This window comes from Camellia sinensis, chromosome 1 (genome assembly GCF_055761805.1).
Source record: "Camellia sinensis isolate YWXY chromosome 1, ASM5576180v1, whole genome shotgun sequence".
NCBI classification, from domain to species: domain Eukaryota; kingdom Viridiplantae; phylum Streptophyta; class Magnoliopsida; order Ericales; family Theaceae; genus Camellia; species Camellia sinensis.
The window spans coordinates 32346258-32362354 of record NC_138961.1 but is presented as its reverse complement, the minus strand read 5'-3'; positions in this window follow the sequence as shown (position 1 = coordinate 32362354).

Genomic DNA, 16097 nt, shown 5'->3' with positions numbered 1-16097 from the left:
GTGTTGACCATTTATATATTTGAATTTTTTTTAAGAGTTATGTCTGATAGTGACATGAATGATTTAGATCATTTTAAAGGTTGTGGAAATTGTAATTTGTGGGGGTCTCTATCATTATTGGGTGGCTTAATTAGGAGGACTCCGGCCATTGTCACATTTTTCCCTAATTATACTTTGGCCCAATTAATATAATAATTACATTTTTATGTTTTGATAAAACGCAATGATCTTTAATTTTTAAATTAGATTACATTTTAACACATATAACTATAAAAATAAAATTAGGAGACTAGTATATAACTATACTAACCTCCTAATTGTTATCTTGTGAAGAAAAAAAAAAAAACAAAGGATAATATAATGTGAAAATAGTTAAAAAATTTAATATCTTATATGCTCTTTACATATACATCATGCTAGTGATCACTGGTTGTTTTTCTGGCTTGAGAGTGTGTATGGAGGAGGTTCCAAATGAGATTTTTGCTGTGGTTTCTTCAGAGTTGGTATATTCTGCTTTGGGCATTTTAACTATCTAAAAGAAAAATAAAATATAAATAAATAAATAATTAAAACATCGTGTGTGTATGATTGCATATAGGTTTGTCATTGTCTTTCTCTTGGGCTTGGGATTCCGCTTATAGTGGGCTTTATTGCTCAGGCTTGAGCTTCTGTTAATTTCAACTTAATTTAATTTTATTAATTTATTAAAAAAAATTGTATCTTATAATCTTATTATTATTTTGGATAATTCTATTTACACATTATCGATCCTCTTAGTATACATCATTACGTTGTACACATCCATAATAATTTTTAGATTGTGAAAATATCTCAATTCACACCATAACTTTCCCTTTTTAACCCTAATAAATTGGTACACTCCACAACCAAACCGTTCAATTTTTTTTTTATGTATGAACATTTAATATTTGATCAACCTTAACAATTTGAACAAAATAATTTTGTTCAAATATAAATAATTGAACATTTTAAAATGTTCAACTTTGGTTGTCCGAATACATGACAAACGAGACAAACAAAAAGTAAACTAACATTTTCATTGTTGTATTGTTTCAAATCAATAATGTGAGTGTCATCCATTATGTGCAAATCTTCAAAATTAATTGATTTCAATTTTCTTAAAATCCTATATCTTCAAATATAATGTTTTGAGTTTGAAAAATAATAGTGAAGATTATAATTGTGAAGATGATGAGTGTAGTGTGTTATATTATAATAGTGAAGATGAACATTGTTGGAAGAGAGATTTATTCCAAAAGATATAGTGGTGATTGGAAAGTTTGGGACTAGGGTTTTTTTTTTTTTTTTTTTTCACAAAAAGGCAAACTTTTTGCAAAACAAAAAAAAAACACATCCAAATAAAATATCACATCAAATCTCATAATCATTTCACTTTTTCTCTCATAAATATCACATCCAACCACAAAAAAACTCAACTATCTTCTCAAACACAAAAATTTTTCTTCAATAATATCCTACAACTAAAAAAACTTACATAAAAACTCACTTCCCAAACACCCACAGTGCATAGGTGATGGTGTGTAAAGTGATATTTGTGTCTTCTTATGTGAATTATTTGAATGAGTACATATGCACTCATATTGTCGTTAATAGTCATTTTACTTGAAGGTATTATTGTCATATAAATTTAATGGTTAAATGGTGTGTACTGAGAGGATTCATGGTGTGTAAATAAAATTTTCCTATTATTTTTTGTTATATTATCTCTAAAATGTAGAATAATCAAAACAAAAAAAAATTATTTTATTAGTCTTAAAATTCTATTTTACATACATTTTAATCAACTGGATGGAGTTAGACCAGTTATTAAAAAAATGTGATGGCACGCATTAGTGAAAATAATATTAAGATGTATAACTAGGTATTATTAAACTAGTTATCTATGTTAACTATATACATATTTGATCATAACTTGATCTGTTTAATATTTGTGTTATTAGGTCATGTTATATCCATATTTATGTTAGAAATGGTCAATCATAATATGCTAACTTTGTATACAATTCGAGCCATCATAAAATTTCCCATCCGTATTGAAATTATAATTTTTTTTATTTATAAATCTTTAATTATTTTGAAAAAGTTTCAATGACATGTAATTTTTCATATTTTTTTTATGAGATTCTATAAGAACATCTTTAATCTTTCACCTTTTTTTTCATCAAATTTAAATTTGATTATAAAGTGTTTAAAAATCATCTCCAATGCTTTTATCAAATGTTCATCAAATTAAGGGAGACAATTTTTTTTTTTTTTTAATCAAATTCGGAACTTATCAAATCTGAAAATTTAAAAAGATAAAACATTAGAGATGATTTTATTTTTATTTTTTTTCCATCAAATTTGATGAAAAGTGAAATTTGGGATAAGAATGTAATTTTTAAAAGATTTCGATAATTTTTTGTTGAAAAAATTGAAAAAATTCATATTAAACTAAACTTTTTACTCAAATTTAAAATCGAATTGAATAAAAAAGTTTGGTGAATGATTAGAAATGCTCTAAGACCATCTCTAATGTTTACTTTTTTTTTTCCATCAAATTTAGATTTGATGAAATAAGTCCATATTTGATGCTCCAACCATAACATCATATCCAGGATGTCTTCAGTTTTTCATCAAATTAAGGATGCCTTCAGTGTTGTAGGTACACTAGATAACCGGCCGGTTGTTCTTCTAGACAACCTTTTCCTTGCAAAATTGTCCTTCAAGTTCTGGTCAATTTACACAAATTGGTCAACTGGTTAAACATCTGTCGAGTCGACTAGTGGGTTGATAAAAAATAAAAAGTTTTTTGTTGGAACGCTTAGTATTAGATGAAATTTTTACTCAAATTTGATAAAAAAAGAGAATAAGCGTTGGAGAGGCTATAAGGAGGGGAGAAATCAAATCACAAATCAAATCTCTCATAAACTAGTAGGTGACCCATGCGATACACGGGAATTTATTTTTAAAATGAAAAATTAATTTTGAGTCTTAATACTTTATGTGTAGAAACTTTTAATAAATGAAGCTCAAATACAAAAAGATTTGTTAATGGATGATGAAAATTGTTGTCACTATATGTGATCCTATATAAAATAGGAAGGCAATTCTATTTCCACACACTAATTTCCCTCGGTACACACACACACTTAATGAACACATTCTCAATACACATATTTAAAAAATATAAATTCTTAGCACATATCTCTATATTCCAATATTACCCTTATTTTCAATTTTATTTGAATCAGTTTTTTGAAATTTTTCTAAGAAAATTATAAATTAATTTGACAAAAATAAATACCAAAAAAATATTTTAAAATTTTTTTGCCCCTAAAAAGATAAAACCATCTTGAAATAAGAAGGGTTTTTTTTTTTTTTTCCCCCCTCCATTCGCCCACTCCTCCTTTATTGTCATTACCGCCACTTTTAACCCTCCATCGCCACCATTGCCACTTCTAGCTCATCTCCCTTCATCCTAGACCTCCACAGTCAACCTTGAGTAATTCGCGGTAGAAGACTTGTGGGAGTGTATGGTTCATGGTGAAAGTGATCGCAAGTGAAGAGGGAAAAAGGTGAAAAGAGGGGATGGCAAATGAGAGAAGTGGCGTTGACAATATAAAATAGTTGTGATGGTTTAGAATTAGGGTTTGAGTAGAAGAAGATGAGGGTATTATAGTATTTTTATTCTAGGATAAAACTGTATTAATGAAAATTTTCATTAAGTGTGTGAACTGAGGAGAATTTGTGATGCCCGGGTACACAACCTACCTTGTTATTTTTTAATTGTGTTTATCTTATTCGTGTTGGGGTTATTGGGAATCAATCCAAGGTCTCGTCGACCATTTGGGATCACCATTCTTGAGACCTTTCTTGAAATTTTTTTGTCTTAATTTTCGTTCCGAAATTGAATGTTGCTGTTTCAGGAATCACAGTTGAAATCTAGGGTGTTGTGAGTTTTTCTAGTACTCTTTTGAGATAGAAGCAAAAACCGCACGTGCGAGGGCTTAGGCCCCACATACGGCAATGGTGCCGCACATGCGGTGAGGTGAGGCCTCCAACTGGTTGGCTATTGTTTTTATTGAACAAGTGAAGAACCGCACGTGCGGAAGTAGGAGCTACATGTACGGAAAAAGGCGCGCACGTGCGAGAGTATGCTAGGTCCGAAAAATCTGCTCTTTTCTTCTCTTTGGACTGAGTGTATCACACTTTTTACACGTCTCTCTCTCTCTCTCTCTAAAAATATCTTTTCCTCTCATTTCTCTCTACAAACCTCCACTTACCATCATAAATTCTTGATTTCTTCCAATCCATTGGAGTTTTGTCCCAACATCCGTCATTAATTTTGGAGAGCTAATCGAGAGCTTCGTTTTGTGCAATGAAGATCAAATTTCCACGCCATCAAATTTGAGGGTTTCTTCTCCCTTCTTCTCCAAAACTTGAGGTAGAGATTTCTTGAGTTATATATACGTTTTTTTTATTTGTAAGTCTATGCTTTTTTAGAGCTTTTCCTTGTGATTGAAATATATGATATTGGGCTTATGAACTCCAAAGGGGTTTTAAAGTGGGTTTCCTCTACATTCTCCATATCCTTAAGGATAGTAAACTATGTGGTTGTATGTGTGAGTTGTTGGGCAAAAACCCTTTCAAAATGGAGAAAAAGCCTAGTTTTGAGGAAACCTTAGAAATTTGGGGATTTTGGAAAAAATGTAAAGATGTTGTGAAACCTATGTTTGAATAAGTGTTATGAGGGACTTATGATTAAAAAAAAAATTATTCATTGTATGTATATGAGAAATTCCATGGCAAAACGAGAAAGAGTAGATTTTGAGGCTTGTTGTTGTAGCATATCGTTGATTGGTCTTGGTATAATCAAATTAAAAATGATGATTAGCATGTAGAGAATACACATGTTACGGAATTATTGTCTAATTCTCGAAAACACATGTACATGTATATGTATAATGGAAGTTTTGCATGGTAAATGTGAAGATTCTTGTATTATCTCTTGGGGTTGTATTAAGATTTTACATTGATAAGAGATAAGGGTTCGTTGATCACAATGGAAGATTGTGTGAAGGAATTGAAAATGAATAATTGGATCACAAATGGAAGATTGTGTGGAGACACCAAAAATGGAAATATCAAAATGCATATTGATACATATTGCATCGACACTCCATTATATTGTTGTTGAATATGACTTTGAATTGCATTTTTAGATGATGCTTTGAGAAAGGAATTGTTTGTGAAACAATATCATTTGATTTACTTTGGAGTAAATACGTATGGTAAGTCTAAATAGGGGGTATAGATTGGTATTGTTTAAGTTGATCTGAGTGTCCAAGGTGATAGACCAAAAATCATGCACAAAGGAGGTACCACGTGCCTTTCAGTGAAAGACCGATAAAGTGGTGGGGAGGTGCCACTTGCCTTTTGGTGAGAGATCGATAAAGTGGTAAAGAGGTATCACGTGCCTTTCGGTGAAATACCGGTAAAGTGAGGTTTGGTAAAGCATGTTAGGCCTACTTGTGGATACTAACGTAGGAATTACTTAAGTCATATTTACTACCCCCTTGAAAATAATATTGGAAATTGTTAGGGCCTTATGTTTCCAAAATTTGCAGTGTGCACATGACTTTTAAAAGATGAGAGACACATTTTGAGCATGACATGACATAAACATACATATCATCAAATTGTATAAATTGTATATGCTTTGATAGATTTCTCTACTGGGCTTTGTATTCATCCCATGGGATCTTATGTAGGAAAGGATGGGCTGATTCCACCAAATTAAAGGCTTGGAATGTGTCATGAGAGTACAAGACTTTTACCTCGTTGGTTGTAATTATCTTGGATAAGCTAAAGGCTTAATATGTATGGGTTTGAAAACCACTTTTGTATAACCGGGTTTAAACCTGGAAATTTGTAGCCCGTGAGGGCATTAATTTGCTCTTGACTTATATTGCCATGTTATGGATTTATATTCTAGAAATGTTGAATATATACTCGCTTGTGGAACTTTTGTAAATCTCTTGATGTCTTAATGAATATACATCTTTGAGATTTAATGATGATGTTATGGATGACATTATAAAGATCATGATTGTGGGTAATCTTGTGTCCTTCATATGTAAAAAAAAATTTCGGCCATTACGGAATTGTTATGTGGAAATACAATTATCCAAAACAAGTTCATAAAATTAATTTCTTTCAAAATTAAAAAAAAAATGTGTATTCTCAACCTAAAATCAAATCCTTATTTGTGTTAATCAAATTTATTAAAAATCATGAATTCCACTTGTATCAAGATATTTTTTTTTTGGGAAAAAATGTAAAAATAACAAAAAATTCTATAATATACAAATTATGACTTGGTTATAACTCATGGTGTATTATTTTAATTATTAATGGAAAATGTCTTTACTAATTTCTTATGTTTTTTATTATGTCTAAAGTGGTACATCGAGTCTTTAATTATTTGATTATGATCTATTATAATATTTTTATATGATAAAAGGAATCAAGTACAAAATCTCTATAATTTTAATAATTCCAGTTCTCAAAGAGATTCTAATTAATTATGTGACACATTATAATAACCGTAAAAAATTTATCCCAGCCAAATTATTATTGTATATCTTTTCTAGCAGAGCTTATGAATGTGCATTATCAGTAATCTTATAAATTCAAAATTTTTATTTAAAAATTATTCAAGAAACATTAATAGGTGCCTTAAATATACACAATCATTTTCGATGAATTATTATTCTTTAATAGGGCGAATTATACCAACAGTCTCTGTAGTTTGGGGTTTGTGTCACTTTGATTCCTGACTTTTCAATTGTGATATATTTGACCCTAAATTTTGAATCTTGTTTCAAACAAGCATAATCAAAGATGTTTCCTTTGCAAACAGTCCATTTCAACGACGAAGTTGCCATACAACTTATTTTGTATTGGTTAACTTGTATGTTGTTTAAAATGTAATGACATTTTTATTAATAAATACTATTGGGACTTTTTTTTTGTTATAAAATTCTATTTGGTTTGGCATTTATAATTTATTTTTAGAAAAAATTTCTAAGAAATTAAAAATTAAATTGGTGAAAAAAAATTAAAAACGCATTATTTTTATATAATTTTATCTTTTGGGAGGGTAAAAATAATTTTTTAAAATAATTTTTTTGTTATTTATTTTCATTAAATTAGTTTATATTTTTTCAAAAGTCAAATATGAAGACAAATTTAATATCATTATTAAACCAATTTATTAAATCAAAAAGTTCAAAACTAAAAATATTTCATATATTAATATCGATTACACATTAAAAACAATAACCATCCAAAAATATCTATTAACAACAAATACAACTATCTATTACAACCATCCAAAAATCAACAAAAATAACTGCCCATTCCATGATCATCATCCAAACACATATTAAAAATTAATTTGATAAACAAAAATAAAAAAATAAAAATGTAAAAAATTATCATTTTGATATAATTTTATCTTTGGTGGCTAAAAATAATTTTTGAAAATTCAAAAATATTTTTTTGACATTTATTTTTGTCAAATTAGTTTATGTTTTAACAAATTGATGATTTTGCTCTTGAAATGGAGTAATAGTATTTTCAATTGTTCTTATTTAGAACGAGATTCAAAATTCAAAGTTAAATGTATGACAATTGAAAGGTCAAGAAATAAAGTGATACAAGTCTCAAATTATAAGTGCCGTTAATGTAATTCGCCATTCTATAATAATACTCCATACTATTTATCATTTGACATTTATCAATTTATCTTCTAAAAACTTAACAAAAAAAAGTATTGAGTTCCATTATTTTAATCAATCAATATCAAATTAGATGCTACACGTGTATTTAAATCACTTTTCGAAATATGATGTCTGACATAAAATCACAATGGAGTTAATATTTTATACTATAATATGTGTTACAAAGAATAATATTAATTTTAATTTAAAATAAAATTTAAAATATTTATTTTAATAACCTTAGCTCTATTGTTCTATAAAATTGTTATTTGAATACTTATATATAATAAATTTAGTTAAATTATTTGCTTATTTTGATTATTTTAGTTCTATTGTGCTATAAAAGTGTAATTATCATATAATGATTTTATATATATATATATATATAAAATTATAAGATAGTAAAATAAACGCTAATTTTAATATGAAATATAATAGTTAAATGAAAAAGAGAATTAATAATATAAAACTAAAAATGATTCTAATTATTTAATTTTAATTTTAATTTTATATTTATTTGGAAATAAAAATATATAGAAATACAATTACGTAAAATTCATTTAAAAGATTAAATAAAAATATATTGTGATAGAATTAAGAAAAGAAATACATAAATTAAATATGTAGAGTACTTATTTTTTTCTTTAATATTCTTTTTAAATTATTGATACATATTGTATATAGGAATATAAAATTTAAATTAAATATAAGTATTTTGTGATAATAATTGGGTAAATTACACTTACACCCCTTGAGATTTGGGTTTAATACATATCACTCTTTGACATTTGAAAAATTATATTAACCCCTTTGTCATTATAATTATTTAAACGGAATGAAAATATTGAACTCGTTCACTTTCTCTTTTCTTGCTTTCCTTTACTTTCTTTGTTTTTTTTTTTTTCCTTTCCTTTGCTTTATTTATTTTTTCTAATGTAATTTCCTCTATTTTTCTAGTAAGAGTTGTTACCTTTTATATAAATAATGGGTTTGTTAAATGAGACTATTAACTACAGGGGTAGGAATGCAATTTCCAAAACACCAAGGGTGGGATGTAATTGGGCCAAATCTCAGGGGCTGCCAATGTGATTTACAATAAATAATTTCATGTTAAATACAAAATTAAATATAAATTAATATTAAGGCATCAATATAATAGAAAAAAAATAAAAAATATTAAAAAAATTAATTTGATTCATGTGTTACACATAATTAAGTATATTTTGTATTATTTATTTATTTGTTTGTATATCGAGATAATTTTTTTTCAAATATCATAACAATTAAATTAAAATATCAATTATATAAAAGAAATTTGATAATGACAAAAATAAATAAAAAAATTATGAAAAATAAGTATTTCTCAATTAGAATCCATATAAAATTGGTTATTATAATTAAAATTGAATTTGTGTAGAATTTTATATGTAAATAAATAAATAAAAAAAACATGCTGATATGCCTTTTTTAGAAGGAAAAAAAAGTAAACCTACCATCTAAATAATACAGTGTGTTTGGTTTGAGTTTTTTGAATTAAGTTTTTTGAAAATTGAATTTTTTTTTTTTGTATTTTTTTTGTTTTAAGTGAATATTTTTAAAATTAATTAATTTTTTTTTTTTTTTTTACGTTTTTAGATGCACCTTACTAAGATATATCTAAAAATTAAAAAATTTGTGAAAAAATATTTTAAAAAATTAATAAATACATACATAAAAATACAAAAAAAAAATACTAAAATTTCTCCTAATACAACTATTAGCTTTAGTCATTGTAACGCCCTCAAAATAAACCCATAATAACCATAACATTAACATGCATTTATAAAAGAAAACGAATCATTTGAGTTATTCATCAGAGTATTCTTATTGAAAGACATCACATGTAACATCCTGCAACATCAAAATAAATGCCCTAAGGGCTTACATCTTTCCAAGCTAACACTTGGACACAAAAAGGATGGGTACTAACTCATTTACAAGTTAAGCCCTAGGCTTGAATGTTTACATGAAATCTCAAAAATAACAAAATAAAACATATAACTAAAGACAAGTCTTCAAAATCCCAAACATCAAATCCTTCCAGGCTAAGTCCGTGGAGGTAGCTTATCACCTGAACCTGAAAATGATGTTCCCATAAAGGGTGAGCCACAGCCCAGTAGAAAAAATACTAAACCAAATATAAGCATTGAATAAAGCTATAGCATTCAATAGATTGTTAACCAAGATAATCAATTTTATCATTAAACAGTCTCATGACACTAATGTCTAAGACACATTTCACTTTCCATTATTATCAACATGGCTCAGAACTTGGTCAAACTTACAACAGTGAATTATATATCATATTCACATTACTTCCAATATCAACAAAACAAATGAGACTCATGCTCATATCAAAACACTTCATACTTCCCATTTGATACACATTTTAGTGCTGTATCAATAATCATGTAAAAACACTTCAATATAATAAGCACACATAAAAATGGTGCTAATGGAGTCCATCCCCTATCTCCTCCCAAACAAAAATCCGGTTTAGAGGTCCATCCCCTATCTTCCCCTAAACCGTGGAGTACATCCCCTATCTCCTCCCAAACAATATGCATATGCAATGCTCAATCAATACATGTAATTTCTGTATTAATTCAATAGTCTAAATTTATGACTTAAACAAATTGATTAGTTTCAATTTTCCCTAATCCGAATGCAATGTCTACAACAAGCACGACTATCCTCCACCGATAGCCCAAAACAGTTATTTCTAGACTCGAAAAATAAATATACCAACAATTCAATAGGCGAGTGATTTATATTATCCAACTACACCATTTAATCAATAAATTCCCCAATTTTATGGATTTAACCAAATTCCCCAATTTCCTTAAATTAATTACTCAAATCAATTTAGCAATTCAACTAGGGTTTTTTTCCCAAAATTTTCAAAGTGTCCCCAACCTATCAAAATACCAAACTTAGAACAAAGCATATAAAATGGAGTAGGAAAATCCCTACCTTGAAGAAAATAACCCGTATGGAGAAGATGGAGATGAAGACCAAAGACCAACGTGCTCCAAATCCCAAGTTTCTCAGATTAAAACGAAGCCCTCAACTCACTCTAACTTTTTAATAAAGGATCTAAGGTAGAAACTCACTCTAAGGAGATCAATCGTAAGAGAGAAAGTGTGTAGAGGGAGAGAGAGAGATAAAAACACTCCAGGGGCGGTTTTTAAAAAGTTATGAAGGAAAAGTAGGTCAAAAAGTGATCCAAAAAGTGAAATCACGGACTGATATAATCGACTCTACGCTCGAGCGTAGAAAGCCCCGCTCGAGCGTAAGACACAGAATCATGCTCGAGCGTGAAGAAAGCCGCTCGAGCGTCGATTGCACCCTTCCAGAAGTTTTGTAGGCCCTGGCACCCGCTCGAACGTCAAACTCCCCGCTTGAGCGGAGGAGCAAAAACAAGGGATTACGCTCGAGCGTAAAATCTACCGCTCGAGCGGAAGAACTGCAGAGCAAAATACTGGGAGATAGAAAATCACGCTCGAGCGTCAAAATTCCCGCTCGAGCGGAGAAGCAACAACGAAGAGACCGCTCGAGCGTTAAAACTTCCGCTCGAGCGTGAATGCCAAAATCTGGGCATCACCTATTGGCATCTAAAATCATCCAACCTGTAACAGACCCGCCCAACACAACCTATACTTCAAATACAAAGAGATTAAAGGACAACAACAACCAATAAGTAATGACAGGATCCACGGAACCTAAGTCCGGATACAATAATTTAAAGAGAAAAGACCGGGGTCGCTATAGTCATCGTCCTTTAGCTAATATAATTATTGAACATCAAGGATCTCCAGTCCCAGCCTCTCCTTTTAAGTTGCATGGCACTGACCAAATGGGACGGAAGTAGGAATAAACAAGAAGAATGAAGGAAATACAGATAATTGAAATAGAACAAAATAATTAAGTTAAAATAAAAGTTTAATAACTTACAATTGTTTAACAGAAGTAGCACTGGATTGCTTCAAAATACATTTTTTAAACAAAAGCAGATTAACTAGTTGACTAGGTGTTGGTTCTTACTTAGTTCTCACACAGAACTTTACAGTTTTGAACCTCTGTGTACAAATGAATTAACCATTACAATTTATAAAAAGAAAATTAACTATGCAGCATGTGACTTGGGGTTGATCATGAGAGCAGCTGGCAGCACATGAGCAAAAGCAGGCTATTTAATGCTTTCGGCTGATTGACAAAAGTTGAAGCAGCTTTTAGCAAATTGATTGAGTGATGAACAGTAAAAGTGAATAGTGACTTTTTATTATTCATTACTTTTGGTGGAAACACGTTAATAAGGGAATCAATATAAATAGAAATTGACAGCTTTTCTCAAAAGAGTATTGATTGAAGTTAATTTGTATCTATATGGAATCCAATGCAGGGCTGACTAGGCATATGGGTCCTGAGCATCTTGGAACTCGGGTCCATATGGGTTTTGAGTAGTTGAACCAGTGGATGAACCTTCAGAAGAATGTGAACTGTCTGAACCTTCTTCTGAATTGTTGTTATCCGAATTATCCGAATCTGACTGGGCTTCAGCTTGATCAACAAGCAGACGGGCCATCTTGAGAAGCTCAGCTCCAGATGACTTGGTTTTAACCTTGGACTTAGCAGAAGATATAGGAGTTGTAGATTTAGCCTTGGACTTTGCTTTAGTAGATTTGGGCTTTGCTTTGTCCTTTGATTTGGGCTGAGCAGAGCTGGGCTTAGCAGTCGTGGATTGAATCTTTGATTTGGATGACTTGGGCTTGGAAGAACTTGAAGTTGGGCTTCCTTGATTATCAGTAGGAAGTTGGCTTCCTTGGGTAATTGAAGCAGTTGGGTTCTGCTGAGCTTTAACTATGACAAGTGTAGGAGCATGAATGTTAACTGGGAACTCAGTTTGAACGAGTTCAACAATGCAGGGAATTTTGTAGTTATCCCACTATTTAACCGAATGTATCCTTTGAATCACATCATCAGAAATGCCATAGTGCCATTTAAATATCTAAGGGATTTTATATTTGGATATAAAAATGAGCAATTTAGGAAATTTCTTCTGTTGTGGAGTGAATGAGAAAACAGTTGAAAAATAGTTAACCTGTTCCAGCACAATAGCTGGGAAGATATCTGAAATGGCGCCATAATGAGTCCACCATCGTAGAAACCAAGTAGGTAATTCAGATTTAAACTTTTGATCAAACTGAATGAACCAAAGTGACTAAAGGTTTCAGTCTGATACAGAAATATTTTGAACCAGGCATCAATATAGTCATAATAACTATACTGAAGAGAGTGATTGGGCATATCTCGAAGCTAATAAGGAGAACCTCATTCAGCCAAGGAAACAATGTTATGAATATAAAGGGAATAGTAAACAACTTTACTAGTGTAAATTCGATTATAAATGGGTTTAATCACAATGGATTGATGGTTGAACAGAATGTCTTTATAGAAGGTGATTGTTTTCTCTGGATGCATGGGAACAAAATGTCATCCAAGAGAAAAATAGGATTTAACCAAGTCATTAACAGACTGACTTTTTGGGTGACTAGGTTCATTGAAGAATAGGTTAGTGGTGGTTGATTTAACATAATCAGATCGGGCAGTTTTAATAGGATTAGGAGGATATAGAGTAACTGCTTGGCTGGATGAAGCAAAGGGATCAGTAGCCAAAACAGATGTGTAGCTAGGTTTGGGAATGTTACCAAGGACTTGGTAACGATTAATCATTTCAATAGGATGATATTGGGTTACTAGCTCCAAATGAGGAGGAACAATGTGTTGACTAAATGGGACCAGGGCTTTGGAAGGAGGCCTGGGATGAGACATCTGTTTAATAGAAACAAAGATTAGCAATGAAGATTAACAACCACTAAGGAGATCTAAGTAAGCTTGATGAAAATCCAAACAGTTGTAATAATCAGCAAGTAAATGACGACGAGCTTGAATCTGATGGTAGTTAATATACTGAGCACGTGAACTAGTTTTTCTGGCTAATTTTAGTCGAGCAATTTTGTAAGCAATTTGGTGAATTAGATCACGGTAATGGGTGATTTAGGTTTTATGGTAAGAAAGAAAAGGAGTGGCCATCTCTATCCCTCCTGTAAAACTTCTCAGGTAAGAAAATCAGGAATAGAATTTTGACAACCAGGACTGTGTGCAATATCAAAATAAAAAATACTTAATATAGATTGCCAACGGGCAAAAATTTGCTTACCAGCAAGATTTTGAACATCTTTTTCCAAAACATATTTAGCAGATTTACAATCAACATGAAGTAAAAAATTTTGATTTAAAATATCATCTTGAAATTTACTAATACATAAAACAGTAGATAAAATTTCTTTTTTAATAGTACTATAATTTAATTGTGCTTTATTTCAAACACCAGAATGATAACGAACAATTTGTTCAGAAGATTGGGGAGTGATTTTCTGAAGAAGAATGCCACCATAACCAATATCAGAAGCATCAGTTTGAATAATTTTGAAGGAATTTTCAGTAGGAATACCAAGATAAGGAAGAGACTTAACATATTGTTTGACTTGTTTAACAATAGCAGTATGAACCGAAGACCAAGGAGGAGGATTATCTTTCAATCGATCAAAGAGAGGTTGACAAGTTTTTCTAAGATCTTTGTAAAATTCAGCAATGTAATTGAGTGATCTTAAAAACCTTTGTAATTGGGTTTTATCTAAAATTTCATTAGGAAACTTAGACGCAAACTTGATGGAACGACTAATAGGTTAAAGTGTATTTTGGTGAATATCATAGCCTAAAAATCAGACTTTAGTTTGGAACAATTTAATCTTAGGAGCAGATATAACGAGACCATGACTTTTAATAGTGTAAAAGAATGCAGTTAAATGTTTCCAATGTGCACTAATGGATTGGGAAAAAATTAATATGTCATCTATATAGACAATAGAAAAATGACTAAATGGGTTAAAAATATTATTCATTATATTTTGGAATTCACTAGGAGCATTTTTTAATCCGAATGGCATTACATTCCATTCATAATGACCAAAGGGTGTAGTAAAAGCAGTTTTATATCTATCTTTAGCATGAATTTGTATTTGCCAAAAATTACTTTTTAAATCAAATTTACTAAAAATAATAGCATGACTAAGTCTTTTAATCAAATCTTTTGTATTAGGAATTGGATAGCAAATCCATTCTAAAACTTTATTTAATGGTTTATAATTGATAACCAGGCGAGGGACACCTCGTTCTAATTCAGCATTTTTATTAACATAAAAAGCAGGACAAGACCGTGGTGATTTACATGGACTAATTATTCTATTTTTTAATAGTTCATTGATTTCTTTTTTACACATTTCAAATAATTCATGATTCATTTGAATAGGTCTAGATTTAGTAGGAATTTGTTTTTCATTAAAATTCTCAATATAAGGTAATGTGACTACATGTTTTTTCCTATGCAAAAATGCAGTAGGTAAAGTGGAACAAACATTTGTTTCTAATTTTAATTTAAATTCATGAATTAGAGAAATAAGAATTGGATCAGTTAATTGCTGATTAATTTTTTTATGATTGATTTCTTCTTTAAGATATCGTAGCTGACGAGTTAATCGATTAATAGTTTGAGAAATAAAACAATCTTTTAATTGATTTAATTCTAACATTTCTGGAGGAGCTAAGAATTTAAAAGTAACAGGTTGACCTAATATATGAGTAGTTATTCCTTCACTAGATGTAGTAAATGGATATAGTAAATAAATAAATGGTGTACCTAAAATAACTTTATCAGTCATATTTCTGACTAAGACAAAGGAGGTTTTAAAACAAACATTATTTTGACAAATATGAACTTTAGGTAATTTATATTTAATATGCATTTTACTACCATTAGCAGAAGTTAACTTTTTATGACATTTTTCATAATATTTAGTAGGGAGTAATCCTTCTTGAATGCAATTAAGATTAGCACTAGTATCAATTAAAGCAATAACATCTAATTCAAAATTATTAATAACAATTTACTTTGGAATACCATTTTTGAATATGAATTTTATTAATAAGATTTAATCGGTTATCTTCAGGATTGGAATGGTGTGATCGATTATCAAACAAAAGATTTTCAGAATTAGTATGATCAGAATCATGTTCAGATTCATGAGGAGATTCATTATTATTGTCTTGGAAATTTTTAAAACTTTGATTAAGTTTTAGTGTAATAATTTCATCTTCTAATTATTTGTCTTTATTGTGTAATTCTTTAAT